We start from the raw sequence: 27,274 nt of genomic DNA, 5'->3' as shown, positions 1-27,274 counted from the left end.
CATGCTACAGAGCCTGGGGAATAGGGTTAAAACTCAAATGATATATCGGTGGATCTCAGAATTGTTTGCATTATATTAGACAGTATATAAATGCTCATTTCTTAAGCTTATGTTTCTTAAGTATATATACACATACAGAGAATATGTATATAATATACACATGATATATATTTATCATGTTTGAGGTATAATTATATAGATAGATATAGAGACAGAGATAGACATTGACATGGATAGATATAGATGAAACAGTCTAACTGGAGTTACCCAACAGTGGATTGTATTTGTTCCATGAGTATTAGGTTCTAAATAAATTAAATTACCCAGTTCCAGATGTGAGATGCTTCCCCCTCTGGTTATTGTTAAGTGTATAGAAATATATATATGTGTGTATATATATATAGTGTATATATATATATATATATATATATTTACTATTGATTTTAGTTGCCCACCAGAACTTGATAATAAGGCCCCATTGCAGAAGACACAACACATTTTGTTGGTCTCAGGGCATGGGGGAATCAAGTTGGTACTGGCCAAAAACTTCCACCATTCTGGCATGCGTTCACAGTATTGGAAGATACTTTACAGTCATCTCAGAGGTTATTCATCATTAGTCCTACTCAGCTATGAATTTTAGGAGCTACAATAATACCTGACATGACAAAATATGTCTGTGTGTAAAACAGTAGCATGAACACACACAGGCGCGTGCGCGCGCGCACACACACACACACACACACACACACACACAGAGAGAGAGAGAGAGAGAGAGAGAGAGAGAGAGAGAGAGAGAGAGTAAGAGTAACTGGCAGTCTACAAAGACAACTGTAAAAGTAACTTTTATTTCCTCAGATGTAATTGTTGTCTCAGAGGCTTACTGCTAAATGAGCTCACCATTTCTACCTCTTTCTGAACTCTGGTTGGCTGGTTCAACTTAGCTGGTCTGGGCCAAACTCCTCTCCAAAATGAGTGATTCAATCTGGCTTCTCTCGGCTTCTGACTGGATTGTTCTGCTTAGTCTCAAACTCATTCTAGCAATCTGTTCTAATTGTCTAGCTCCTTCAAATTCTCTGGCTCATGCTGTCTTAGTCTGTGTCTAGCTTGTTCTCTCAGGTATCTATCTCTGTAAAACTGTCCTGGTATGAACTGCCTCTGAACTCCACGAGTTGAACAACCACCAACAGAACTGTCCCACTCAACATCACTGCCTTGCCTCCTGTGCTGACTGACTGACTAAACTCAGCTGGATGGACAGAACTGACTGAAACCAAAAGAATTCCACTCACAAAACTGCTCTCCAATTAGACATCCCTTTCAAACATGGCTGATCCTTCTAGACACTAGCCTTACCTACACTGGTTAGAATTAAAGGTGTGTGCTAAGGGTGTGTCTATATTCCAACCAGAGAAGCCATGTTGCTGGATTAAAATTTCTCTACAATCTCTACGTTGGTGGCGATGTCATCTGCATGCAAACACTCCATAAACTTTTCCTGCTGTCCTTATTTATTTAATTGAATGTAAATGATTAAAAGAATAGATTATGAGAGTGTTAATCACCTAGGACATCTTTTAATGCTAAAACTATTCAACATACACACTTCTTCATGATTGTTAGTAAGAAAGTATATTTTGGAAAGATAAAACAGAAATCACAGACCTTTCCTTTTAGAAAAGAATTCACTTGAAGAGTGATAAAATTGGCTCAATTTTCCATAGGTTTCCTGACTAAATACTTCCCTCAGTATGGGTTCCGAATGGAACTCTATAATCCTGTTTTCAAATTCAAAAAACATGACAGGCTGAACGAGAGAGTTGAAAATAATTGCGACAAGAAAAATACAGGAAAACAATTGTCGGAGATAGTTACATTTACTTCTAACTAATGTTTTGATGCGTCAGCCAGACAGAAGTTATTACCCCTGTAAACTCTTTGTTCGTATGCCCAAGGAAAAAGTGAACTTTCAGAAATATACTTTATTAACTCACGCATACACTGTATTTTTATCATATTCACCAGTAATTCCTCCCAGATCTACATCTGTACCCCCTCAACTTCATGTTTTCTTTCTCTCTTTTTTTTTTCAAAATAACCCATTTAGTTTAACTTACACTGCTCAACATAGTGGTGAATGTAGGGCCTGGATGACGTGGTTGACCTACGAGAGACCATACTTTTAAAGAAGACTGATTCTCCCTATCCCAGAAACTAGCAACTGTTCATAGCTCCTCAGTTAGGGGTAGGAGTTCATGAGCCTTCCCCATTCCACTCTAGAATGTAAACTTTGTTTATCTTGAACTAGTTTTGTACAGGCATCAGAGCTGTTATAAGTTCATAAGAACAGAAGTCCTGTCATTTCTAGAAGACACAACAGGTTTCGCTCTTGTCCTTCCTAATGCTGGCTCTTGTGATCTTTCCATCACCACCTGCACATTGAGCCTTGAGCCTTGAGCCTGGGAGTGGGTGTGATGGAGAGTCCCATCTGTGGCTAAGCACCCCATAGAAACAATATTCTTTATACTTTGCATAGTTGCGAGTTTCTGCACTAACAGTCACCTGCTGCACAAAATAAACTTCTCACAGGAGAACAGGCAGCTGCTGTAATCTAGGATGTGAATATACAGAGATGTTTGATCCACTGGATGTGCTGGTCCACATCCAGTTAGCAAAATAAAAATAGTAGAGCTAATCCATCATGTTTTCTTAGGCAGATTCAGAGTATCAGGAATGTGTTTCCTTCTGCGAAGTGGCCCTTAAATCAAATCCAAAACTAGTTGTTCAAGTAGACACACAATGCAGAGATAATAATTTCAAAAATTTCATGCATATAAAAAAGTGGAAAGATTAGAATTTTTCTATTTTGCTTATAGACGGCTATTGATGGAATGTTAGCTTTCTATCTGAAGAAGCTAACTTTTATAAGCTTTATTAAGTTCTAGTCAGCTGTGTTTATTCCTCATGGTCACGAGCAACTGATTATAAAAATATTCTCTTTAAATGGTGCACTTTTCTCAGTAAACAAAAGGCATTGTATTAGGCAGGACTCTATATATATATATATTCATACGTAAGTTCCATATATGTAAGTTCCATATAGATGTATATGTGTAAATTCTCTATATATGGGATATACAGTATTATGTTCCTTATATAATATATAATGTTATATAATTAATCACATGTATATATACACACACATACACACATATGCACACACACACACACATATATATATATATAATTCATAAGAATGGCTTACAATGACTGTCTATTAATAGAAAGTCCAAAAATCTAGTTATTGTTTGATCCACAACATTAGATGTCTCAGCTGGTCTTCAGTATACACCAGAATCTCAAAGAAGTAGGATCTAATGCCAGTAAAGGAACAGACTTGCCAGGGAGAGTGAGAGCAAGCAGGCAAAGAGATCACTATCTCCCTTCTCTCGTGTCCTTTATATATAAGCCGCTAGCAGGAGAGGTAGCCCAGATTAAAGGTGGTTATTCCCACCTCAAAAGATCTGGATTAAAGATGAATCTTTCCACCTCAAAGATCTGAGTTAGAAGTGGGTCTTCCCACCTTAAATGATTTAATTAAACAAAAATCCCTCAAAGGTATACTCAGCCATTTGTGTTCTAGTTAATTCCAGATGCAGTCAAGTTGACAACCAGGATGTTCTTGATGCTATACGCTGTTCTCTTAACCACGAATACTCATGCACTCTTGAAGACTTTCAAATAAGTCAAGGAACTGAAAGGTTACCTTAGAGAAGTCAGAGAGTCCATAATAATTCTGGAAATCTAGCTTTAGACTTCTACCTCTGCCTTTGTTGTGATAATTTAAGTGAGAAGTGTCTTCCCACAGCCTCTGCCAGTTGAACACTTGGTCCCCAGTTGGTAGAACTATTTGGAGAAGTTTAGGCTGGAGGAAATATGTCACTGTGGGACAGATTTTTGAGAGTTTGAAACCTTGCCCTACTTCAAGTTGGCCCTCTCTGCTCTGTGCTTGCGGTAAAGGTAAGCTCTGAGCACCCTGTTCCTCCATTCCTGCCACCATTCCTGCATTTGTCCCCAAGCTTCCCCTTCATGATAACCTCCTGGCACCATATGCCTTTGTTCTAGTAATGTTTCAGTCCTCAATAGAAGTTATCTTGGCCATGGTGCTTTATTGTAGCAACAAAAAAAAGTGATTGACACAACCTTAGATATACAACTGAGAGCAGTTGACCATAATCTGGGATAGGCTGACATGCTAAATTATAATGTTCCACAAGAGCATAAGGGAAATGTCAAAATTCAAAACCACCTAACACCTGACAGCTCTATGCATCAGGACAAAGAAAAACAGTTTTATGGCATATTTTACAAATATTTCCCCTTCCTAACAGGAGGAGACCATTATTCCAGTTACAGCTTAAACTTTTAATGTATCTCATGATTACCATTTTTGGATGATTTCTGTTCCTCTTTCTCCTGTGGATTATAAAGTAACTGAAAGAGGTTAGCCCTTCTGCCTTTCTAGCTCCTAAGATGTCCTGTAAGTTAAGTTCTGGCATCTATCTACAGGACCACAAACTCATACGTGAGACACAGAGCAGGGAAGCCCAGCCGAATAAGGCCTTCCCTGTTGCTTCATCAGTGAAGAGGGTGGCTGCAAGAAAAACTGTACATATACTTCAAACAGTAAAGGGGTATAAAAATATATAAAACATATATATATTATATATATAATCATGAATAATGATGAAGAGCTGAGAAACAAAAGGCTTCACATCCAGGGTTCCTGTATCTAATCACTAACTCAGCTCCATTTCCTCCAAAGTTCTCCCCCTTCTGCAATAACATCTGCGTGGTACAAGAGATTATTCAGGTCACTTGTGTTTTCTTTTCAGTGGTTCCTATCATTATGGGACAGGCACTCTTGAATCAAATTCAGAATGAGCAAGACCACATACTCAACTGAAAAACAAACAAGGCTGTTCTTGTTCCCCATTTCCTTGGTCTTATCCTACGTAACTCAAGAGAATAAATGTTTGCATGAATATATGTGCACTTAGTGCTGGGATGCCCTGGCTAACAACACAAACATATGTGTTTGGGAGTTTAATTATATATTTCTAATTGTATTGAGTTAAAAGCATAACCTACTTATAGCTATAAAGTGAAAAGTCACAAGAGAGAAAGCCAGAGTATAGTTGGAATACATTGTATGTACATATAATATTTTATTGTGTAGCTTCCTCTCAGTGGTGTAGAATTTTCATATGCTTACATTGTATGCAAGGTATATATATATATATATATATATATATATATATATATATATGCACATAGTATATATACACATGTATATCCTCCATATATTCCTTGTGTCACTTTTATGTTATGCATAATGTAGAATGTGAGCTGTGTGAATATATTGTGTACTACATTGCTTAGGAAATAATGGCAAAATAATTTCATACAGATACAACTTTTTCCATTCTCTGGTTAGTTGAGTCTGCATCAGTGCAATCTATGAGTATGGAACAATATTTGTATAGACAATCAAATAACTAAATTATGGTTGATTAAAAGTTTCTCTAAGGAAGTTTGGAAGAGATTTATTTACATGAAACTTTAAAAAAAGAAAAGAAAGAAAGAAAGAAAAAGAGAAAATATTTCAGATGTTATTATGGGAAAAGAGAAAGACTGGTGTAGCTGGGGCTAAGAAGTTGCAGAACACATTGTTCGGTGAGGATGGACTTGACCCAGAGGTAGAACAGATCTCTCTGACCATATTAACTTCTCCTGATGGCCTAAGAAAGGGCCAACAGGATTAAGCAAAGGAATGGCAGCCCCTTGTTTATTCTACAATAGACTGATGTGTACTGTGACTGCAGTGTGGAGAATGGACTGTAGAGGGCACAAGAGTAGAAACCAGGAAACAACTAAGATGCTATTGGAGCCTAACATAGTGGTACATACCCAGAAAGAAGCAGAGGCACATAGATCTTTGTGGCCTTAATAAGACAAACTGGCATTAAGGCCAGTTTGGTCTACATACACTAGTTTCAGAACAGCCAGGCTATGTAGTGAGACTGTGTTTCTAAATAAATCAATCAAGGTTCAAGGGAGAGATAGTCACTGTCTAGACTGTGACAACCTTATAGATGGCAGAAACAGTGTTAGAGAGAGAAAATCAAACTGGCTTTGAATTTCTAGATTAATCTTTTCTACACTTGCAATGGATAACACATACACCTGGTACATTTTACAATTATCTATGCAGCTGTCATCACTGTGACTCACAGTATCAGGACTTAATGTCTTAGTTAGGGTTTCCCTTGTTGTGAACAGACACCATGACTAAGGCAACTCTTATAAAGGACAACATTTAATCAAGGCTGGCTTAACGGTTCTGAGGTTCAGTCCATTATCATCAAGGTGGGAGCATGGCAGCATCCAGGTAACCATGGTGCTAGAGGAGCTGAGAGTTCTACATCTTCATCCAAAGAAAGCCAGGAGCAGACTGTCTCCTAGGAAGCTAGGAGGAGGGTCTCAAAGCCCAGCCCCACAGTGACACACTTCCTCCAACAAGGCTACACCCACTCCAGCAAGGCCATACCTCCTAATAGTGCCACTCCCTGGGCTGTGTATATTCAAACCACCACACTTAAGTTTCAATTGGTCTCTGTGAGTGCAAGAATCTGAATCATGAGGCCCTCAGACATTGTAGGACTACTTTTAAGATTTCTTTTTCGGATTAAATAGTATTTCTGAGATGAAGAGTAGCTATGTATCTCTGAGAAAATGGGGCTCTCTAGATCTGATCTTACAATACTTGATACCCAGAGTAATTCAAATTTTATTTTTTAAAAATTGTTTTTCAATTAATAGGGTTACCAAATTGCACTGACACATGAGGGTAAAGCAACATTTCAGAAATAACTTCTTGGGTGAGGATGATCACAGCAGACATCAACCACTTCTTTACAGAGTAAAAACACCATTCTAGTGAAGTTTGTGCACTTGGGTATCCATGAAGTGGGTTAAGAATAGGAATTCAACTATTCTAATGTCACTGACACACTTCAGGTAGCCACTTAGCCACAGAGTCAGAACCACAAAGTGTTGTAGGAACACTATAGTCAATTACGAAGACAGGACCTGGTTTTCTCCAGGTCATCAGATATTCACTGTCAGCCCCCATTACCCATACATAAAGTTTTGTTTTGTTCTCAGTCTTGGAATCAGTACATTCCTGCAAAATCTCATTATACTTAAAGGTTGGATCAATTCTTAAATTAAAGTTATATGTGGGGTTATAGTAAATTTATATGCATGCCACATGGACTTTCTGTCCTCCAGTGTGAACTCTGTGATTTACAGTAACACACAGGTCTTGGGGGTTGGTGAATAAAACAGGAAAAGAATGAGACGTGGGAAAATTAGGTGGAGTGGTGTAATGCCCACACAATGCCTCTGTCTTCTTACAGAAAGAGAGCAAGGCTACTTTTCACATGAACTGTCCAAGAACAGATATGAAGGGAAAGAAATGGACGTGTAAAAGTAAGAGGCAGTTCCAGCATATGCTTGCTCCTTCACAAGGTACAAGCCGATGTTTTGATTCAGGCATACACTGGGTAATGATCAAGTCAGAGCAATTACTTCATCCATCACCCTGCATGATCATCACTACTTTACAGAGCACATAGTCAAATTCTTATCCTCTATTTCATCATTAATGATGTCTGCTGTTCTCCTCTGCATCTAGGACACAGGACCTACTCCTCCTGGGTAGTTACACAATATTGTACCTATTAATCAACCATATTTCTTTATAATTGATTACAAATTTCTGAAGAGGACAGTTTATGCCTCTTGTGCATATGGCAAATGTATCTAACATGACTTATGTGTGTTGGAGTGAAAATCAATTAATTTCATTCCTTTGAGCTGAAGAACGAAACTCTTTGTAAAACATAAAACCAATTTTCTCACACACTGAAAATACACTCTTGACACTGCTTCTATTTAGTTTAGAGTAGAAACAAGTTTCTCTGGCTAAAAATAACTCTGAACACTTAAATCAACACTTAAAGGTTTTAGAGTGGAACTGACAACATCTCTTTAAGATTTTCTTGCCTTTTAATAAAAATGTTCATCTTGTATGTTTGTGGTATAAAAAGGAAATGCATAATATCATCTAAAAACATAACTTTTATTCACCTATAATTGTCATCTCAAAGGCTTGTTGGTGAATAAACTCACCCTTCCTACCTCTTTCTGAACTCTGGCTGGCTGGTTCAACTCAGCTGTTCTGGCTCAAACTCCCCTCCAAGCTGACTGATTCAAGTTGGCTTCTGACTGAATTGCTCTGTTTGACCTCAAACTAACTCTGTCAATCTGCTCCCTCTCCCTCTCCCTCTCCCTCTCCCTCTCCCTCTCCCTCTCCCTCTCCCTCTCCCTCTCCCTCTCCCTCTCCCTCTCCCTCCCCCCCCTCTCTCTTGCTGCTGCTTCTCTCTTTAGTTGCCTCTCTTTGCTGTCTATTCTCATGAGATTTAGACATATCTTATCTCTGACTGTCAATTCTTTCTGATTCATCACTTTGTCTGCCACTTAATTAGGTGTCACTTTCAAACATGGTTGCAGCCTTTTACGAACTAACTTTACCTTCATTGTTTGGGATTGAAAGCATGTACTAAGGGAGTGTTTCCATTCTAGCCAGAGAGATTAAATATGTGTGGTGTGTTTGCATTCCAGCCAGATCACATAGAACCTAGATATGTGTTTGTGATCCCTTGCCAAAGCAGCTATGTTGCTGCATTAAAATTCTGCTTACAATCATCATACACAAAAGGGGTATGGAAAGGTTTGAAGTCTGTGTTGACATTGAGATCCAGAATATACAATATATACTTGAAAATTAAATCATATTCTTATTTCTTAGTTCTAGAAATCTTTCAAGCAGAAGAAATGAAAGAAAGACACAGACTTTTCCTGTTTTCCTGGTTGGGGATTTTCACCTGCCTTGTTTTCCACGACTTTTGCCTCCGGTATATAACGAGATCTCAGTAAAGCCTTAGTGGCACTCTCTGAAGATGGGTGACCCGTGTATGTGTTTTCTTTCAATCCCGCAGACCTACGCCCGATATTCACACACAGGCGGCGCTGATAAGGGAGCAGTCATAGCAAGATATAAAGAGAAGTTTGATGTTTTCTCAAACTCTGACTTCCCCTGCTTCATAATTTTGCACAAGGGCTTTCCTGTTTGCCCTGCACTGGAGTGAGAAACAGATGTTTCCTCCTGAGGTCCTTCATATTGCATGAGCACAGGGACAGCAGAGGAGCAGTCAAGCAAGCACAGACACCTCCTTCCCAGATACAGTTTGCATTTCATCTACAAGGAAACCCTTCAAGAATTCTCATTTCTGAAGAAGTAAAAGAAGATTTTTAATTAACTGATTGATTGATTTATTGATTGACTGATTGATGATTTGTCTTACAGGTGTTGAAAATGAAACCCAGTACACAGGGATTGTCTTTTGTTTTGGTTTTTATGGGTGTTTTTGTTTGTTTTAATCTTTTCCACAGAAAACTAAGAAGAGCACTAACTTACTTTTAACTTTGCTTCTGTTTTAGATGTTATTCTACATCCCTGATAAATCTTCTCAAATCTATGAAACTATGTTTTCTAAGCCCATAGACAAAATGGCTGTCTCCATCCCCACCTGGACTGACCTAGTCTGGGCCCGGGGACTCCAACCATATTAGCTAGCAAAGCCTGGGGTACCTGGAAATTTCCATTCTGCTTCACACATATTTCTTCCAGTGTTTCATTTATCCAAGTCATCGTTTCTGGTACAGAGCTGGGGAGGCAATCTTTTAGCAACCAACATTTCCCATGAGGTGTTCCAGCATGGGTCATCACAATTGCCACCGCCCTTTCCTTTTCAGTTCACTCTGGAGTATGTCAGGAAGGACAGAAACACAAGGGACATAACAAACTCAAGTGCCACAAAGCTGTCATCTCTAATACCCATGCTAAGATTGGGAGAAATGTATGACTCTGCAAGGCTCATTTTACTTCTAAGCATCCCCCAGCTTCCTCAGATAAAGGTCAAAATATTCACTAAGATTATATGTCACCTGTTCAGTTTGGGTAAAGTTTTATCTGGCAAACACAAGTTAATGGTGTTAAAAATACCTTTGAGTTCTTCCTCCCACCATTCGCATGACGGCTGAATGAGGTTTGCTGTAAGTGGAAATGCACAAAGTGAATGAAAAGCTGGTCACTGGGTTGTATGCAGATGTTGTAGTAAGCAGGAATCTTGGTTGAAGAGTATCTAATTAGCGTTATTTTTAGGACTATCTAGTTAGCATTATTCCTAGGGACGTGGTCCTATTTGCTGAGTCTCTTTTTATACGTAAGTGGGTGCAATATAGTATCTTCCTTATGAATAAAGTGTCTGAATTTTCAAACATTACTTGAAAGAAACTATCTCAGCTTTGTCTAGATATTAAACGTTCATTCCCTTGAGTAAAATCTGTTCTGTATCTGAATCAGCAATAACAGCTGTTGACAGTGGGTGTGAATGGCAGGAGTCACATCAGAACCCTACCCAAGTCGTAACTCTGTTAACCCGGAGCCACCAGGCCACCCACAGACTTCCTGAGTGCTCACATAAGTGCACTCACATATATAACATACCTTGATGAGGATGGTTTGATCCCCAGCTGGTCTCACCTAAAACTTTCTAGATAAGGAGATGAGGAGCGAATATTTGCATTAATTGTTTGGTGAGATAAATATTAAACTTTGGATCTAATCCTCCTGACTTCAAGCTATATTTTTTCTTAGTCAAAAGGTTCTTCACACTCTGGTAAGATAACCTTTTATCACGAAGAATAAGATTCGTCTATCTGACTCTTAAAATATGTTTACATATCATTTTGAAATGGCTTCTAGGGACTTGGGAGATGGATTGGTGTGTAAACCCCTTGCCATGCAAGAGTGGAGACCTGAGCTTGGATGCTCAGAGCCCACTGAAAACTAAATGTAGTAGCATGCAAGTGGGATTTATCATAAGGCAATGCATATATTCATTCATTCTACTGGTTTTGTTCCCTTAGAGAACCCTTACTATTATAGCCATATCTGAAAAACCTTTTTTCTAATCTGTTTAATGGAGATAATAAAAATACCTAACCAAAGTTCTTCAAGATGATTGAGCCAACATCATACTAATACTATTTAAATTTATAGCATATGCGTTAGGTTCTAAGAGTAAACTAAAACTTCATTAACGCAGCAGGATTATTTACTTCCTACAAATAAAGATTGAGAGTCCTTTGATCTCATGAACAGGATAAACATAGAAGTTGAATCCTGATTTTACATTAATAGTGATGGAAAGTAACTTGTATTCATGAACTACTTTATAGGAAATACAAACTTTAGTTTACACTATTTTATGAACTCAGTGGAACAAATACCATGTGAGTACATACGTGGTAAAGTTTAAAATGCAAAGTATGTTATTTACATCCATAAATGTCTTTAAGACTAAATAATGTGACTTTTAATTATACAATGATATTAAGCTATTGAAGAATTTTTATGAGAATCTGGATTGCATGATCTATGGTGGTCCATATTTCCTCCATCACTTAATTTCTACAAATTGAGGGGAAATCAACAAATAATTGAAAGAGGTACAAAAAACTTTTGGCCAAGATTAGCAAGTATAGCATTTGCTACTTGGGGAATGAAGATGGCCAGACACGGTGTTTGCAAATAGACTCCTTTAGAACTTCACAATGTTTATCCAAACTCAGCATGATCATTGTAGAAGGTACAGTTCTAACTCATGAAACCAACACATCAAAAATGCAACTTGTGAAAAATGCTTGAGCAAACAAGATCACCAGGCTTCCCTGTTCTGGAGTGGCAGTTAGAGCAGTGGCTACCTGTGTGTCTTCGAAAACAGGACCGCCTTCAACCATTACCTCTGCCCAGGGCAGGGCAGCTCTGCCCTATCAGGAGAATCTAGGAAGTCATAAGATCCTGAAATCGCATAGAGGAGGAATGTGGGCAGGGCTTTGTTAGCAGAATATGCACATGTCTGTCTATACATAATGACAAGAAACAATTCGGAAGATTGACAGAAATTGGGTCAATTTTCTTCACAGTAGAAAAATCTCAAAGACTTTTGCACTGACACAGAAACCAGAAAATAATGAGACCGTGAGGACCCCAGGAGTTTAAAAACTGCTTTGTGGGTCCCTAGTAATTATGAAAAACAAGTCTTGGATTTCTAAGGTACCACTGAGGTCCACAACTAAAACTTCATTCTGTGCTCATTCATCTCTCTACAGGCCGAAACTTTTTAATAAGGTAAATAAAATATGTGCTAAGAATGAATAACAAGATTGTACTTCTTTTTCCTATTTTTTTTTTGTTTACTGAACTATTTATTCAAATAACCCTAGTTGAACTTTACATGATTTCCAGTCTTTCTGAGAACATTTGTATTTACTCGACTCAGTTTGAGACTCATAGTTTATATTCATGATCAGAGCTACAGTGACTAAAGAAAAGAAATAGAATTGTAAGAATAATAGAAACCTGGGCAGTTTAGGGTCAGCTGATCTTAATACAATTAAGTTCCATCATTTTTAATCATTAGCTGAACGTTCTCAGAAAGTTCATATAAATAGATGTCTCTTTGCTCTTTTGTTTATCAAAAAGACATTATGTACCTGCTGTACAGTGAGTAGTGGGATCAAGGCAAGGCAATCCTCAGGGAATCTGAAGATGAGTAGCTTCAGTGACTTGGGGGGTGGGGGGCACGTCACTGTATCAGCTAGAGCAGTTCTTTAGTTACAGACAAACTGCACACATTAATTTTAAGAATTCACAAGGGAGCGTGGGGCTTTAGCACAGCCGAAGAGTGCTTGCTTACCTTGCACAAGGCCAGTGTTCAATCTCTAGAACCCAGAGAGAAGTGGGGGAGGGGCGGGGAAAGGCCAGATGGAAGAGGGAAGAAAGGAAACAGAAAGAAAGGTAGAAAGGGAGGGAGGGAGGAAGGAGAGGGAAAAGGAAGGAGGAGGAGGAAAAGAAGGAAGGAGGGAAGGAGAAAAGGGAGAGAGGAAGGAAGGAAGGAAGGAAGGAAGGAAGGAAGGAAGGAAGGAAGGAGGGAGGGAGGGAAGGAAGGAAGGAAGGAAGGAAGGAAGGAAGGAGGGAAGGAGGGAAGGAAGGAAGAAAGCAGGCAGGCAGGCAGGCAGGCAGGCAGTGCCCATGTCTCAAACTTGTCACAAATGGCTGAAATGCCTATTAACATATCAAAGCAAACACTGGCCACAAGGTTCTCCCAGCATTCCTCAGTGCCTACCTGTTATAGGGTCTTCCTGGATGGCACACTCTGCCCCCTACCCTAAACTGCAGAGCAGGGACTGGGATGGATTGCCCCTCCCCCAACTGCTCTTCTCTGTGTAACCCAGCCTTTTGTTTGTTTGTGTTTGTTTGTTTCCTTTTGTTTTGCCTCTTAGCCACGCCCAGTTCCCTTCTCTCCCTCTCCCTCTCCCTTCCCCACTTCCTCACAGGACCTGCCTCAGTCTGGCAGTGTTCACGCTGGACTCTCCCAGATGTCTCTGCCTCTAGCTGTTTTCTCCCTCGTATCTACAATACACCTTCTCCTCCAATCATACCTAGGAGCCATCATGCCCTCCCTTTTACTGCCCCCGCCCCCCATCATTCTGGAAGAAATGAAGGACAACGCAAGCTGCGCTCAGACACTTTGGAGAAGGAGCACTGTACACTCAGTCTTCATCGCCTTCGGCGCCTGTAAGTAGATCAGAGAAACATTTTCAAATATCAAATCTGAGGTACCACTTCTCATACTGTGGTGTTTGCAGAAAATCAGAGTCAGAACAATCACTGCTAATGAAATTCTGTTCTGAGAATTCATTTGCCGTGAATAAAACACTTTTGTGTTCCCAGTAAATATGGAGCACTGAAGAGGAGAGGGAAATAAAGAGAGCGCGCTGGCTCCTGCAAACTTGCAAAAGGAACCAGGATTCTGTAAAAGCAGAGCAAAAAGAAATAGGAATCAATGTAAGGCATTAATATTGGGCAAAAATTATGATAGGAGTAAAGTAACCTGAAAATACATGTGAAGGTACCACATCATGAACCAAATGAGTTTATACTAACATGTGAGCATGTGAACATATGGTTAATTACGGGAAAGTCTTTTGATGTAATCGTAGTGTAATTTAGTCAAATTGTTAAAGGGTTGTCTCACCTAATGCAATGAAGCTTTCTAACTTTGTGTGTGTGTTTGACAACTGTTTACATAACTTATTTTTGAATTTGATGATGATCCTAAGAGTTATTTATTTTATTTCCATATATATATGAACATTTGTATAAACCTTAAATAATGTATCTGTGGTCATGCAGACGATGTATTAGAGGATTAGATTTTAATATAAATTGGACTCCATCTCCCATGTGTGCCTCCTACTGTCCTAGCACTCCTCTGCATATGCAGTTCTCAGAGTAAACACAAAAGGTCTGAGGAAGGTTAAGTAACAGAGCAAAAACCCAGCAATAAATAGAAAGAAGGAAGTTTCAGGCCAGTGCTAAGTCTCTTGGAACAGTACTGCTTGCTCTGACTGTTGTTCCCTGCCCCCGTGGTCGGATCGTGTATCTGTCACTCTTGAAGACGTATCCTTGACTGTACTCAGGAGTAGATGAGCTCAGCAAGGACAGCCTCCACCTCTCAGCAATCGCTCCTGGCATTTTTCTTTGGCTTCCCTTGTTCTCTTGGCCAAAAGTTTAGCACCTTCTGAAGCATCTCCCTTGTTTTTCTTAATGCATTATTTCTTTAGATCAAAACATCAGCATTTGTGTTGCAGGACGCATAGAGTAATATGACGCTGAACCCTGAATTGCGGATGGTTTGGTCCTGGGCTGCTTCTGTGTTGAAGGACTTTCTCACAACATAGTGGTGGATGCCGGCTTCTTTAGAGAGACTGAAGAGTTTGTGCATTCAACCGGCTCCATGGTGATGTAGCCTACTGCTGAGGAAGTACCATAAAATGACCTTTGCTTTTAGTTTTTATCAAATCCGAATTGGATTTAAAACTTGCTAACTTCAATGACATTTTCCTAGATGGTTATTTACCACATTATCAATGTATTTTTCTTCTATTCTCTCCGTAGAACTGAGTTTGCCCCCAATGTCATTTCAGTCAACATCTATCCTACTTTTTTTTCTCATGCTGTGACAAATACTCTGACCAAATACAACCTAGGCAGGGAAAAAGTCTGGTGTAAACCTACAGGTTACAGTTCATCACTGAGGAAAGTCAAAGCAGGAACTCAAATGGGAAATAAAGCAGAAACCATGGAGGATTGAGTGGCTCAATCTGGCTTATAGCTTATGCTCAGCTCTCTTTCTTACCCAGCCGAGGACTACTTGCCTCTGTATAGTGCCCCTAACAGTGGGCTGGGCCTTTCTATGTCATGTGGCAATCAAGAAAATGCCTGACAGATATGCCTACAGGCCAGCGAAATGAAAAGCAACACTTCAATTGAGATTCCCTCTTTCTGGGTAATTTTAAGTTATGTCAATTTGACAATAAAACTAATCAGCACAACCTCTAGGAATTCGCAGAATAAAATTTAAGTTTCAGACATCAGATAGCATTTTCCATAAATTTATTATAGAAAAAAAATGAAATGAAAATCAGAGAAAATCAGAGGAGACCAGCATTGGCTTCCCCTCCTCAGTTAAGCTTCTCTCTCCATAACTCCTACTTAGCAGGATGGCAAATGACAGATTTTACAGAATATGGTCTATGGTAAGTTTCAGCCAAACATCACAGCCGCTTTCTTTTCATTTAAATCATTCTACAAGCCTAAATTGGGCTGACCAAAAATCTAGAAGCAGAAATGAATTGCCTTCAACCAGCAGAAAATAACACCGTGTGATTTAAAGGAAATATCAGAGGTTAACTGGAGTCAATGACTTGCTGTGTCTCACAATAGGCAGCAACCCAAAACTGTCAGCATCACAAGAACCTGAAAGTCTTTAAAATTGATAGGACCCTCAAAAGGTCAAGTAGATGCAAGAATGAAATGTAATCCTTTCACATGCAATCCAGTTTTCAAGTCTATAATAATCATCCCTATTATAGTCCTGATGTAATAGAACTATCCAGGCACAAAGAAGAATGTATTTTTATTTTTAAATATTAAGTTAAAAAGAAAATATATGGGTAGTCACTGTTGTTAAGGAAAAATATATTCTTTTCCATACAACTAGGTTAAACAACGCATTCAAAAAAAAAAAAAACATCTTTTAACAAAGCTGACTTACTCAAAAGTTTTAAGTTTTCTTTCATTCAATAAATAAAAGCAAAACTGACTGTTCACATTAATAGGAATTATGGGTCTTATTTGCCATTAGCAATGTACAGCTATCCTGAGTATAAACTTAACTAAGCTCAGCCTGTCAAACTAGAGCAATGAGTGCTATGTAATCTCCTTCTCCCTACAGGTCAGCAGCTTCTCTGCTTTGTAATGCATGCAGCGACTGCAGAAATTGTAAATTATGTCGGAGTGCTATTCTGTCTTTATAAAATGTGCTCCTGGGTTCAAATGGACATCCACTTTCATGTCTAGGAAAGTGACAAGATTTTATATAAAGCAATTGTGCATTTTAAAGGAAAACTAGAGAACATGAGTATTCATGTGCAACATTATATTAGCCCTGCTAAGTTTCTCAGAGAGCAATTACAACAATAATAAATACCCCTTTAAGGTTCAGGGGTATCACCATCTATCTGCATAGTCAAACCTTTCTTTGACTATCAAACAGTACTTTGGGTTTTTGTTTTTGTTTTTTTTTTTTTTTTTTTTTTTGTTGTTGTTTTTGGTTTTTGGTTTTTTTTTTTTTTTTTTTTTTTGGTTCTTTTTTTTCGGAGCTGGGGACTGAACCCAGGGCCTTGCGCTTCCTAGGCAAGCGCTCTACCACTGAGCTAAATCCCCAACTCTATCAAACAGTACTTGAATGTCTTAGTTCACTCCTACATGAAACTTGGATCCTTAAAAAAGGCTAGAGAGTGGGCGATGTACTTTATAGGTGATCCCATAAAGAAGATGCAATAGATAAGGCAAAGTAGAGATGATTTTAATGTGTCAACTCACATGGGCCAAAGGATACCTGGACATTTGTTGCAAAATTATTCTTTATTTTTAGGAGGTTTAAAGGAGATTAATTGAAATTGGAAGAGGAAATAGGAATCCTCCCTACTATAGATACTCTTACCCAGTATCAGGTAAGCCTTCCAAAGTAAAGGGATATCTCTCCTGCCTAGCTGTTCTCAAACTAGAACACTGCCTTTTCTTGTCTTTGAGTGCTAATTAAAACATCAGTTCTCGTTGCGTTTCTGCTCTCTAGCCTTCAGGATGGATCTGTTTCATTGGTTTTCTTAGATCTCCAGCTGAGTTGACTCAATCTGTAGATTGTGGGATTTGTTAAATTATTAGCAAGTGTAGACAAGTGGTACTTAACAAACTGTGGGGCCACAGAATGCACCTCAATATTTCCTCCATCAGTTCTGACTCAACTATTGTGCTGGTGAGCTCAGGGATCCTCCATTGTACTGGTCTATAGAGGTCTCAATGGAAAGAAACAAAAGACCAAGAAATGGACTGCATTGGGATGAAAGTGGCCCACCATACACAGAGCTATTGGTTAGAACCAAAGATAAGGTGGAAAGCATGTGGTGAGTACAAAAGAAAACTTCAGCCGAGCTATGCTTCGAGCCATGTAGAACAATGCAATCCTTTCATTGAGTCCGCTGGTCATAAGTCTTCAAAAATCTGACCAGTTACAGTTTATTCAAAGATATAATACAGAAGTATTATAAAACTTAATGTTTATCTATCTAAATACCACAGTAATCAAGTTTAAAATGAAATTTGAAACTGAATACTCACTGTTGTAGTAAAATTTATAATCAGTCTAGAAATTTTAACAAAAATCTATTGGTTAAGAACATTGGTTCATACCTATCCACAGCAGGCTAAGTCTGAAGAGCTGCTGAGAGAACAAAGTCAATCTGAGAAACAAAGCAAGTATTGGGCCAGCCCAGCATAGAGTAAGAAGAAAAAGAAACACACACACACACACACACACACACACACACACACACACACACACACACCCCACAGAACCTACAGAATATCTGCTGTCATCTGAATGTTTGCATCATATTGTCTGGATTTCCTTCCCTATCACTGTGATAACACTGACCCACTCCCATCCCCCCCCCCAAAAAAAAGAAATCAACTCAGGAAGGGACAGTTTATCTTGAGTCATAGTTTGAGGATATAGTTCATCTTTGCAAGGAAGCCACAGCAGCATGAGCTTGACGAAGTTGGTCATATTGCATCTGCCAAAACTGTCAATGGAGGTTTTACGAACCTTAATAAGTGAACTTTACATTTCATTTGGAAAAATAATTGTACCTTCGTTTTAGGGTTTCTATTACTTCATTGAATTGCCGGGACCAAAAAGCAAGTTGCAGAGGAAAGATGTGTTTGGCTCACACCTCCATCTCATTGTTCATTTTCAAAGGAAGTCAGGACAGGAATTTAAGCAGGACAGGAACCTGGAGGCAGGGGCTGATGCGGAGAGGTCAGGGGCTGATGCGGAGAGCTCAGGGGCTGATGCGGAGAGGTCAGGAGCTGATGCGGAGGTCATGGAGGCATGCTGCTCACTGGCTTGCTCCTCATGGCTTCTTTGGCCTGCTTTCTTCTAGAGCCCAGGGATGAGAACCTACCAGCCCAGGGATGGTTCCACCCACAATGAACTGGCCCTTCCACCGTCAATTCCGAACTAAGAGAATGCCTTACAGCTGGATCTTCTGGAAGCATCTTCTCATCTGAGGTTCCCTCCTTTCAGATAATTCTAGTTTGCGTGTCAAGTTGATATAAGCCTAGCCAGGATACATTGCAAGACAGTATAGTTTTGGTGCAGAAATCCATGAATAAACCAACGGAAGAAAATGTAAATTAGACCTAAAAAGAACAGATGGAAGAAACCCGACAACTAGTGAAAGAAGGGGTGGGTTAGTGGATAGGCAAACTGGCTCCTATTCGAAAAAAAACCCTGCATAAACACCACATATATGAAAATTAACTCCAGGTTAAACAGAATAATTAGAACATATCTTTGTAAAAATATATTAACTGTAGCTTTTTTAAACAATTTTTTTATCTTTATTAACTCGAGTATTTCTTATTTACCTATCAATTGTTATGCCCCTTCCCGGTTTCTGGGCCAACATCCTCCTAACCCCTCCCCTCTTCTATATGGGCTTCCCCTCCCCATACTCCCCCAGTACCACCCTCCCCCCAACAATCATGTTCACTAGGTGTTCAGTCTTGGCAGGACCAAGGGCTTCCCCTTCCACTGGTGCTCTTACTAGGATATTCATTGCTACCTATGAGGTCAGAGTCCAGGGTCAGTCCATGTATAGTCTTTAGGTAGTGGCTTAGTCCCTTCAAGCTCTTCTAGTTCTTTCTCTGATTCCTTCAACGGGGGACCTATTCTCACTTCAGTGGTTTGCTGCTGGCATTCGCCTATGTATTTGCTGTATTCTGGCTGTGTCTCTCAGGAGAGATCTACATCCGGTTCCTGTCAGTCTGCACTTCTTTGCTTCATCCATCTTATCTAGTTTGGTGGCTGTATATGTATGGGCCACATGTGGGGCAGGCTCTGAATGGGTGTTCTTTTTTTAAGGGGCAGAGCAGGAAACAAGCTATGTGACTGTAGAGGGCCATCTTTAAATGTCAACTGTATAACCAGTAAGACAAAATATAGTGACTGATTTTTTTTCTTTTTTTTTTTCGGAGCTGGGGACCGAACCCAGGGCCTTGCACTTCCTAGGTAAGCGCTCTACCACTGAGCTAAATCCCCAGCCCCTGTGACTGATTTTTTTTATTAAACAAATATTTTTTGGATAAAGTTGGTAGATGATATGGTCCTGGAAAAGGTGTACAACAAACCAGTCACAGGAATGGAAATGATCTTCGAATCCACTGCTGCAAGGTAGCACACAGTTACATAGACACAAAGTGGGATTATGGCTGACAGGGCTTTGGGAAGCCATTTTTACCAAGCCTCCTAGTCCTCGGCCTTGCTTTGTAGCTTGTCTTGTGTCAGGTGGGAGGTGTTGGTTCTGCATGACTACATCTCCCAGACAAAGTGGACATGGTATACTCGTCTCAAGAATTTCACCCGTTTACCAAAAGCGATCTACAGATTCAATGCAATCCCCATCAAAATACAAATCCAATTCTTCAAAGAGTTAGACAGAACAATTTGCAAATTCATCTGGAATAACAAAAAACCCAGGATAGCTAAAACTATCCTCAACAATAAAAGGACTTCAGGGGGAATCACTATCCCTGAACTCAAGCAGTATTACAGAGCAATAGTGATAAAAACTGCATGGTATTGGTACAGAGACAGACAGATAGACCAATGGAATAGAATTAAAGACCCAGAAATGAACCCACACACCTATGGTCACTTGATTTTTGACAAAGGAGGCAAAACCATCCAATGGAAAAAAGATAGCATTTTCAGCAAATGGTGCTGGTTCAACTGGAGGGCAACATGTAGAAGAATGCAGATCGATCCATGCTTATCACCCTGTACAAAGCTTAAGTCCAAGTGGATCAAGGACCTCCACATCAAACCTGATACACTCAAACTAATAGAAGAAAAACTAGGGAAGCATCTGGAACACATGGGCACTGGAAAAAATTTCCTGAACAAAACACCAATGGCTTATGCTCTAAGATCAAGAATCGACAAATGGGATCTCATAAAACTGCAAAGCTTCTGTAAGGCAAAGGACACTGTGGTTAGGACAAATCAGCAACCAACAGATTGGGAAAAGATCTTTACCAATCCTACAACAGAAGAGGCCTTATATCCAAAATATACAAAGAACTCAAAAAGTTAGACCGCAGGGAGACAAATAACCCTATTAAAAAATGGGGTTCAGAGCTAAACAAAGAATTCACAGCTGAGGAATGCCGAATGGCTGAGAAACACCTAAAGAAATGTTCAACATCTTTAGTCATAAGGGAAATGCAAATCAAAACAACCCTGAGATTTCACCTCACACCAGTGAGAATGGCTAAGATCAAAAACTCAGGTGACAACAGATGCTGGCGAGGATGCGGAGAAAGAGGAACACTCCCCCATTGTTGGCGGGATTGCAGACTGGTACAACCATTCTGGAAATCAGTCTGGAGGTTCCTCAGAAAATTGGACATTGAACTGCCTGAGGATCCAGCTATACCTCTCTTGGGCATATACCCAAAAGATGCCCCAACATATAAAAAAGACACGTGCTCCACTATGTTCATCGCAGCCTTATTTATAATAGCCAGAAGCTGGAAAGAACCCAGATGCCCTTCAACAGAGGAATGGATACAGAAAATGTGGTACATCTACACAATGGAATATTACTCAGCTATCAAAAACAACGGCTTTATGAAATTCGCAGGCAAATGGTTGGAACTGGAAAATATCATCCTGAGTGAACTAACCCAATCACAGAAAGACATACATGGTATGCACTCACTGATAAGTGGCTATTAGCCCAAATGCTTGAATTACCCTAGATGCCTAGAACAAATGAAACTCAAGACGGATGATCAAAATGTGAATGTTTCACTCCTCTAAAAGGGGAACAAGAATACCCTTGGCAGGGAAGAGAGAGGCAAAGATTAAAACAGAGACTGAAGGAACTCCCATTCAGAGCCTGCCCCACATGTGGCCCATACATATACAGCCACCCAATTAGACAAGATGGATGAAGCAAAGAAGTGCAGACCGACAGGAGCCGGATGTAGATCACTCCTGAGAGACACAGCCAGAATACAGCAAATACAGAGGCGAATGCCAGCAGCAAACCACTGAACTGAGAATAGGACCCCCGTTGAAGGAATCAGAGAAAGAACTGGAAGAGCTTGAAGGGGCTCGTGACCCCATATGTACAACAATGCCAAGCAACCAGAGCTTCCAGGGACTAAGCCACTACCTAAAGACTATACATGGACTGAGCCTGGACTCTGACCTCATAGGTAGCAATGAATATCCTAGTAAGAGCACCAGTGGAAGGGGAAGCCCTGGGTCCTGCTAAGACTGAACCCCCAGTGAACTAGACTGTTGGGGGGAGGGCGGCAATGGGGGGGGTTGGGAGGGGAACACCCATAAGGAAGGGGAGGGGGGAGGGGGATGTTTGCCGGGAAACCAAAGAATTATTATTAAGTATTAAATAAATTAAAAAAAACTGAAAAAAAAAAGAATTTCACCCGTCAGATTGGTTGGCAATATCACTACAATTCTGCATAGGAATGAGACACGAGGCATGTGAAAGTTTAACATATGGATGGAGGCTACATCCATTTCTAGTAATTAAAAACTTCTAAAGTGTACAGAAAGCTTTTGAAATGCACTCAGACTTTGGTAAAATGAGATTTCTTCTAAGAATAACTTTTATAAAATTTCCTAGTAAATGGCTCAGAGATTTAAATAGGAAGGGAATCATAGATACAGCACAGTTTTCTTTCAAGTATATGTGCATTTAAACATGTAGAAATTTAAGTTTCTTCTAACAAATTTAGCTATATAAGGATGAAAGAAGAAGCCAGCATGTGCTCACATAGCTGTCCCAATACTGGTAGACTGTGGACAGAAATGGGGACGTTTATGAAGAGAGGGGGAGCATTTTCTTCCTCTCATCCAGTCTCCCATCCCTTTCTATCCAGAAGGCATAGGGGGAGCAGTGATAGATGACATGTAAGAACCATGTGGAATGAACTGTTTCTTACCAGGAGGATGCGGAGTAACCGTGCCCCTGGGTAGCTCCTTACTGCATTCTTAAACTCAAACATTGAAACCTACACGGCAAGAGCTACTTCCCACTGCTCTGACTTAAACCTTAGCTGCACTCGCTGTTGTCCTCCTTATATTTTTTTTATTACTTCTTGGCAGGCACTTTCCAAACATTACTCCTTAAAAGGTAAATAAATTAAAAGATGAGTATTGGTTCGTCAAGATAGCTTAATGTACAAACTGCTCACACTACAAGTCTGTGGTCTGAGTTCAGTCTCTGGATTTTCCCCAAATCCCATCCCAACTCTTGAAAGTTATCTTTGCCCCTCCACATGTACCCATACTCACACACACACACACACACACACACACACACACACACACACACACACACAGAGAGAGAGAGAGAGAGAGAGAGAGAGACAGACAGAAAACAAGAGACATATGCATAGACACACACACACACATACACAAGAGACACAAAAACACATACATACAGAGAGAGAAAGAGAAAGACACACAGACAGACAGATACAGAGGGTTAGACAGAGACAGACAGACAGACAGAAAATAAGAGACATACACATAGATACACACATACACACAGAGACACAAAAACACATACATACACAGAGAGAGAGACAGAGAGACAGAGAGACAGAGAGACAGAGGGTTAGACAGAGAGAGAGAGACAGACAGACAGACAGACAGACAGACAGACAGAAAACAAGAGACATACACATAGACACACACATATACAAGATACACAAAAACACATACATACAAAGAGAAAGACAGACAGACAGAGACAGAGGGTTAGACAGAGACAGACAGACAGACAGACAGACAGAAAATAAGAGACATACACATAGATACACACACATACACACAGAGACACAAAAACACATACATACACACAGAGAGAGAGACAGAGAGACAGAGGGTTAGACAGAGAGAGACAGACAGACAGACAGACAGACAGAAAACAAGAGACATACACATAGATACACACACATACACACAGAGACACAAAAACACATACATACACACAGAGAGAGAGACAGAGAGACAGAGGGTTAGACAGAGAGAGACAGACAGACAGACAGAAAACAAGAGACATACACATAGACACACACATACACAAGATACACAAAAACACATACATACAGAGAGAAAGACAGACAGACAGAGACAGAGGGTTAGAGACAGATAGACAGAAAATAAGAGACATACACATAGATACACACACATACACACAGAGACACAAAAACACATACATACAGAGAGAAAGACAGACAGACAGAGACAGAGGGTTAGAGACAGATAGACAGAAAATGAGAGACATACACATAGATACACACACATACACACAGAGACACAAAAACACATACATACACACACACACACACACACAGAAAGACAGACAGAGACAAAGGGTTACACAGAGACAGACAGAAAATAAGAGACATACACATAGATGCACACACATACACACACACACACACACACACACACACACACACACACACACATACACGTATTATTTTTAAACAGGTTGATATCCCTCTTGAAGACTTTTTTAACCAAAAGTTTACCAGTAACAAATAGTAATCACATTGTAAAGACATCACAAACAAGTAGAATTTAATTCACTATTTTAAATCAATAATTATGGTCTAACTCTTTAATAAAACAAAGGTATATTATCATATTATCATCTCTATTAGATGCTAAAAGCAACACTGACAGAATTAAATTCTCACTTTTGGTAAATAATATTTAACAAAATAATATAGTTATAAAATATTTAAGCAAAGGTCATGTGATAGAAGGTATACCAGGAAATGAAAATGAATCAAATAAGTACACTGTCTCCACTTCTGTTCAGCACTGTGCTAGAAATCCTAGCTAATACAGTAAGACAAAGTAGAATATAAAGTTAACAAAATTAGTAAAAGAAAATGCATGTTATGGTCTCTCCACGGTCTTTGTCAGTTCTTTTCTGAGGGTTGAACAGTATTTAACTCAATGGTCATGTTTAGTCCATCAAGAATATTTTAACAATGCATGTGCATAGTTTGAAATATTCAGCATTGTTGAATTACTACAAACTCCAGACAAAAGAAGTGATAGACACAAACATAATAAAGAATGAATAGTCTAAATCAGTGGAGCAACCAAGAATGTTTATTTGAGTTTTCTATACGATGTCCTGAACTTTCACTTACTGGCCAGCCATGCCTACCATCATCAAATATATACTTCTGGTAAATATGAAATAAAATTCCACCCCTAAAAAGTATCACAAAACAAAAAGTATGAGCATAAGTTTGTGGCTAAAATGGGAACACATTTTCCCCTTAGCTCTGTGCCTTGGTGTGAGCCCTTATCACGTGATCACTGTGCCAGTTTCCTTACGTGTAATGGGTTAATGACAATGGTCTCTGTCTCCTAAGATTGCTGCAGGGGGCTTATGATATGAACTCCACATTATATGCATTCATTATGTGCACATTAGGACATGTGTTCATATAATCAGTTAATTTGGAAATGATACTGATAGTATTTCAACCTACTTAGAGTCACTCTACTGAGCACAATATTCATTCATTCATTTTGTCATTTTTTATTTAATTAATACTTAAGTGCTTACCAAGCACAGGGTACTACTGTTTTCAATGCTGGAATAAACAGAAGAAATACTCCCACTCTTTTAATAGTATACTTATAATGTAAGGAATGTAAATTCTATCCAGTGTAAAGGGTCAATAGATATATAATCTCCATAAGTGGTGAACATATAATGAAATAACATCTTAAAGGAAAAAACATTAAATATTGAAAATAAATTTAGTTTTAAATCATGCTTTATTGTATGCTAAAAATTACAATGATATAAAAATATCTAAGAATAAATAAAACAAATGTTTTATGAGAGTTCTTTTCTTTCTCTTTTTTTTTTGTTTTTGTTTTTGTTTTTGTTTTGTTTTTTAGGCAGTGTCTCCCTAAATAGCTCTGGTGACCCTAGAACCCTCTGTGTAGACCAGGCTGGCCTCGAACTCACAGAAGATCTGCTTGTCTATGCCCACCAAGTGCTGGAATTAAAGGCCAAAAAGTCTAACAAGAAAATTATAAGAGATGTACGGCGGCTCGCATTTCTACTCTTAGCACTTGGTAGGCCAAGGCAGAAGAATTGTCTTGAAAGTGAGGCTGATATGTGCTGGGTCACTGTACGAGGTCAGCCTGGGCTACATGTAAAGTAAGACCTTGTCTCAAAAAAAGAGCTGGGGAAATAGCTCAGAGGTAAAGCAATAGAATTGTATGCACGAGATCCTAAATTCTGATTCCCAGAACTCGTTAGAAGCCAGGTTTGGTATCTTGTGTGTCTGTAATCTTAGTGCACCTGTGGCAAGATGGGGCGAGGAGACAGGAAAATCTCGGAAGGTAATGTGCCACCCACATTGTCTCAAACAAGGCAGAAGCCAGGGAGCAAGCCCAGTGGAGGTTGTCCTCTGATCTTCACAGGCACATGTGTGTTCTCACTCCCACAAATGAACACACCAAAGTCACTCAAAAGAAATGAAAAGTATAACTAACTAAAAATGCACAAGAAAAATTAAAACTAGCCATCGTCCTTAAAGACCTGCCTGATTTTTATGAGGTCAATTTTTCCCAAATTGATCTACTGATTCTATTCAGCACCAATAATTCTTTTACATTGTTGGTGGAAATTTGTAAACTAGCTCTACCGTTTCTGTAGAAATGCAATGAGGCAATAACAGTCAAGACCATTGAACAGAAGGGAGAAGAGGAAGCAGAGAAGGGAGGAATGAGAAAATGAGAGAAAGGAGGAAAGGGGAAGGAGAACGGGAAGGAAACTGAATGGACATTACAAACTAATGAGACTTATAAAAGCAGCGATACTTAAAATACTATGTGATCGATGCCGGGGTAGACAGATCGTTGGAAAAGCTCTACACTGATATGATCTGATGACAGTGCACATGGAAAGTGGAATCTTTTAAAAAACAGCAAGCTCAGTTATACCTCTGAGATAGGCTTTTTAAAAGTGTTCTACCCTTAGCACTCATTGAAATGGAAATTAAAACTACTTTGAGATTTCCTCTTTCCCTACTCAGAATTACTAAGGCAAAAGATAAAAAAAAAAAATGCTGTCAGAACTTTCACTCACGGTTGGTGGGCATGCAAACTGGTGCAGCCACTGTGGAAATCAATGCCAGCATCCCTCAGAACACAGTAAACAGACTCACCCATACCACTTTCGGGTATATACCCAAATAAATCTATTTCCTACTACTAAGAAACATAGGCCTCCGCTAGATACAAAAGCAGAG

Source organism: Rattus norvegicus, chromosome 15, assembly GCF_021556685.1.
Source record: "Rattus norvegicus strain SHRSP/BbbUtx chromosome 15, alternate assembly SHRSP_T2T, whole genome shotgun sequence".
NCBI lineage: Eukaryota > Metazoa > Chordata > Mammalia > Rodentia > Muridae > Rattus > Rattus norvegicus.
This window is presented reverse-complemented; position numbering follows the sequence as displayed.